General features: G+C 37.7%; 1 long non-coding RNA gene across 1 annotated transcript; it reads left to right on the top strand.

The window, feature by feature from the left end:
- The first annotated feature begins 682 nt into the window (after positions 1-682).
- On the top strand, positions 683-3,032 carry LOC139130508 (uncharacterized). Its single transcript, XR_011551881.1, has 3 exons — positions 683-842; positions 1,622-1,719; positions 2,592-3,032. It is a non-coding gene; the product is annotated as an uncharacterized lncRNA (long non-coding RNA).
- Positions 3,033-4,973: the final 1,941 nt, after the last annotated feature.

Genomic DNA, 4,973 nt, shown 5'->3' with positions numbered 1-4,973 from the left:
ATACATCTACTTTCAAGAAATTATAATAAGAGTAGAACAAATCCAAAAGTATTGGTGAAGTAGGCCTAAATCTTCAGATGTTGGTTCCCAACTTTGCGAAGTCAGACCATACTTACAGAAAATGGCCGTCAGAGACTTCTCTTAAAAAATATTATCTGCGCATGCAACACCACGTTTCTTATGATCGGTGATGTCAATTTTTATTATTTCTACAAAATTTTAATGCATTAAACGCTCTTAGATTATCTAATCTGCCTGTCACGGAGTTGCAATATATTTCAAGGGCCGGCACACGATGTCATATTCGACGATTTCAAATCGTAATTATTTTTCTGGTCGAATTGATAGGGTTTTTACGGTAATCAACCAGCGCTCGCAGAGGCATGGCAGGCTGTGATCGATGCAAATTACAAGTGGCTATTTCGCCGCACGAATTTCAATACGACAAATAATAGCAAGAGCAGGCAAAATCGAACCTGCACAAAATATATTGTGTGTTCGGTGGCAAAAAAGTAATCATCAATCGAGGGTACGCAAAATGCTTGCGACAGGGTCAGCTGAGGCACAATGTAGCTTTGTGAGACTCAGTCTCTGCGGGAATTTCCAACGTGTTTGAATTCGCTTTAAATTTTAGATCGCCAACCTAAAGGGCCCGGCTAGGCCCGACTAGGCCCGACTAGGCCTGGGTTTTTCACTTTGGCCTGTAAGTACTCGTCGACAAGAGTGACGTCACCCATTTTCTACGAAACTTCACCTTTCATACATCAACACCATTCGACCTTTGGCGGCAGAGGAAACAGGTACCAGTAAGGAGGTCCTGATTTTAAAGAAAGAAACACAAGGTAAGTTATCACATGTACGCAGATTTAAATTGTGTAATCATTGCTTTCTTAAGTCGATAAAGCTGTTTAATATGCACTTTGTAGTTATTTGTTGGTATAACCGATGAAACATGATAAGGTGGAAATATTTTTCCACTCTTGCTTGCAAAATAATCACGGAGGCGAATGCCTTAAATTACAGTTTTTGTTAAATTCAAGTCATCGTAAGCAATATTTAGCAATTTCCTCGACATATTCTGATAAAAGCTAATAGGCACAGATGTTTACTTTAAACTTTCACTTTTGCTTTCTACGAAATGAAGAAAGTGCATGTGACATCATGCATGATGCTTGGCGGGAAAAATCTGTCAGACCATAACAGAACCTGCTGAAAGGTTACAAAGGTTTACCTTTGCCCTTTGCCCTATTGTCGAGACGCTCGAGAGACAAAAATTTCCCGGCGCCATAAACAAAAGTGTACGAATGCCTGAATAACGGATAATTTTTTGTCATAATACTTGGCGGGTTTTATATAGCAATGCTTGATCTGCCGTGAGTCTCAAGGATATCAGATTTATTGTATTCGTCAACTATTCCTTGCTATGATAGTCCGGCATAGTAGACGACAGTCATTCGTACACACATTTGCAATTATACAGACTAAAAGATACTAGACTATGGTTTAGCTATTTGGAGCTACGGTAAACATCCAAAGTGTGACTCGGTTCAAAACCATGCTTTACGGCTCTTTTTAGGGGTTCATAAATTTACACCTATCGATGTTGTATCTGGTGACACAGGTTGGAATTCATGTCAGGTCCGAATTGGATACTCAGATATTGGCATCATCTTGTTAACCTTGATGGAAACAGACTAACAAAGAAATTGGTCTTCTGATGTATGTAACATTTTTGATGACCTGTATTTTGATACAGATGGACTACTGCATGTAAACTTAAGTCATTTGCGACTTGAACATTCAATTGCTTGGTGTGAAAGTGTAAACCGAAAACCAAAATTTAGAACATATGTGCTCTTTAAAGATTATTATAATGTAGAACGCTATGTATCGATGTGTCTCTGTCGTAGGCAACGATCTTTATTGGCTCAATTTAGAGTCGGTGTTTTGCCTTTACGAATAGAAACTGGAAGATATAGGGGAGAAGCTGTTGACAATAGAGTCTATATTTTCTGTAATCAAAATGCTATAGAAAATGAGACGCACTTTTTTTCATTGTAATCTTTATGATGATTTGAGGGAAATATATTTAAGTTCAAATACTGATTATCAAACAATGACATCAAATACTGAGAAATGTAAATTTTGGATGTCTAGAAACGTCTGCTTACAATGCCCTCGTGACCTATGATTTACACTGTCTTTAACGTGACATACAAGTCCATTGGGCTGGAAGGTGTTAACTTTATGCTGAACTGTATTAATATTATTTTTTTGAACCATGGATATCTCATCTCATTATAATAAACTTAACTAACTAACGAACTATACAGTGGTGCATACGGTTGCAAAAAATTAAGGAGTCAGAAAGCAGTTAGTCTATCTCATAGTGTTCAGTCATATGTTGCAAGGTCAGAGGGGGAATTTCCTATCACAACAGAATATACAATGAATACTAAATGTACAACAATGGATGTCTCTTAAATTTGAGAGCCTTCTCACAAACTGAAACTGAAATGCGTCATAGAATGACGTAGAATCTGTCTAGCCCCAATTGGCTCAAAAATGGTATTATTGATGTTTGATTTCAGAAAAAATGGCGACACCTGCCGATGACATGTACCTCATGACACCATATCAATTCCAGAAACATGTCTGTGAGGAGGTAGGGAAAGCCTTCCCCAACTGTCAGACAGCGTGTCAGGTGGTCGTAGAAGGATATCGACCAGACACCATGGTAGTATGTGATGGACATACCGTCGTCATCGAGGCAAAGCGCTACACCAGGTCCAGTATTGGCAAGAATGAAGTTGATCAACTGATTAATTACATCCAAGTGACAGGTGCAACCGGTGGGATAATGGTGGTCCTTCGAGACACGCATGTGGTTGCCGGCATGGAGCAACTTATGCAAGCGAACCGTATTGTACTGGTCAAAGCAGATTACTACTTAAGAAGTAGACTCCAGAACGCGATGACAACGATTCTAGGAAACTTATGCCAGTAGAACGAGCTACCTGTACAGTGGGCGTGTATTTGACCCCGAAGTACAAGCCACTTAGAAATGGCAAAATCTTGATTTAATAAAGACTGCTAATAGATAGCTATTAGTTTTTGTTCTCGAGATTCTAGCTGACATTTTATTTTCATCGCAATATTCGACCATTGTACAAGTACTAACATAACGAAAAAGAGTTCCCGTTTTCCGAAAACCAAGGTCTTTTGGATATTTTTGTGAAAAAACTTAAAATCTGAGAGAAATTGCAATAATTTTTGCGTATTCTCAAAGAAAAATAAATAAGGTGAAAAAGAAAATTCTTATTGATATTTTTGTCAATTTTATTCTAGAAACAGGAAAATCGAATGCTGTGTGTCCATAAAAAATGTGTAAGAAAAATTCAAATTCAGATTTACCTCCTCAAATGGTCTTGTCAGACTTTTATATTTTACTAACAAAATTAAACTTACTTAGACCTACATTTTTCAGTATAAATATACACACAATACAACTAGAGCTGTATTATTGAATATTTCTTTGGGATACAGTTTTACTGTGAATAGAAAGGTAACATGATGTATTTTCTGGGAAAATTTACATTTTCATTAAACTAAAATATATCTTTAATTTTTTTCTTGCTGACTATGCTTAAGCTTAGACTTTAGCAGTAAATAACAAAACGTTTGGAAAGCTGAATGTCCATTTTGAAAATATGTTGAACAATCAGATTATCAGACGCCTCGAAGGGACGTAAGAATGAAGCTTGTCGGTAATATCTAGACAACCGGCCAAAATATTGACACACTTGTGCACACCTACCAACAAGGAAAATGTCTGATTGCAATCTTGCAATCTGATTCAGATTTGATGACTGGACAAAATTTCGAGTAATCAGCATAGAGAAACACGGTGGAACGATTGATTGAGGAAGGTAGATCATTGATGTATACAACAAACAATGATGGGCCTAGAATGAACCTTGTTGAACACTGGGGGAGACACACATGTCATCAGACTCATGTCCTCCGATGAAAACCTCCTGTCTCCTACCCTCAAGGTACGAGTTCAACCATGAGAGTAGGTTACCATGTATGCCATAAAATTGTAGTTTATGATCCAGAAGTTAAGTTATGCTTAACCGAATCAAAAGCTCTAGGGTAATCAGTGAAAATGCTGTCAGCTTGGGCACCTGAAGAAACAATCTCGGTAGAAAATTGGAGTAGGAGACAAGATTAGTGGCAGTTGATCTACGCGAGAGAAACCCGTGCTGAGAATCATAAATGGGACACTTTACATGATTGTAAATGAATTTGTGAACTAAGCCCTCAAAATCTCGCTGAAACTGGCAAAAGAGATATCGGTCGATAATCTTGTAACTTCATTCTTGGACCCAGACCTAAAAATTGGAACAACATCGGCAGTTTCGAAAACTGATGGAAACTAAAGACAGACTTATTATAGATAATACAAATGGGTATCATAACTCATCTGCACACTGTAGCAATATTGTAGCCGGAATTCTGTCTGTGCTACAGGCAATGTTTCACTCAACCGACTTCAATGCCTTACAAACTTCGTCAACTGTGAAATGTAAATTACTAATAGTATCAGATTTGAAAACTTGACAAGATGGAACATTGGAAGAATTTGAATCCGTGCAGTATTTGCTCTGAAAGTACATTTTCGTTATTGACATTGGACATTTACGAGGGAAGACTAAATTGAGAAGTAGCATTGTCGTTTCGAGTTGAATTGATAATCAGGGATTTTTATGCCCCTGAAAGGCTAATGTGGGTTTTTGGAGACCCCTAATTTCTCCTGCGGAAAATTGATTGTACCCTGGAAATCTTCCGGCCCCTGGAAGTAAATCTTGAAACCCTTAGTCGTAACATTTTTTTCTTTTATATTCACTCGGTGTATTTTTGTGACTAATCTGAGTCATTGTGTTACTAACGGATGTGGTCAAAAAGGGTTA

Source organism: Ptychodera flava, chromosome 4 (assembly GCF_041260155.1).
Source record: "Ptychodera flava strain L36383 chromosome 4, AS_Pfla_20210202, whole genome shotgun sequence".
In the NCBI taxonomy this organism is placed as follows: Eukaryota; Metazoa; Hemichordata; class Enteropneusta; family Ptychoderidae; genus Ptychodera; species Ptychodera flava.
Note: the sequence above shows the minus strand (reverse complement) of the source record. Positions and strands in the feature narration are given on the sequence as shown.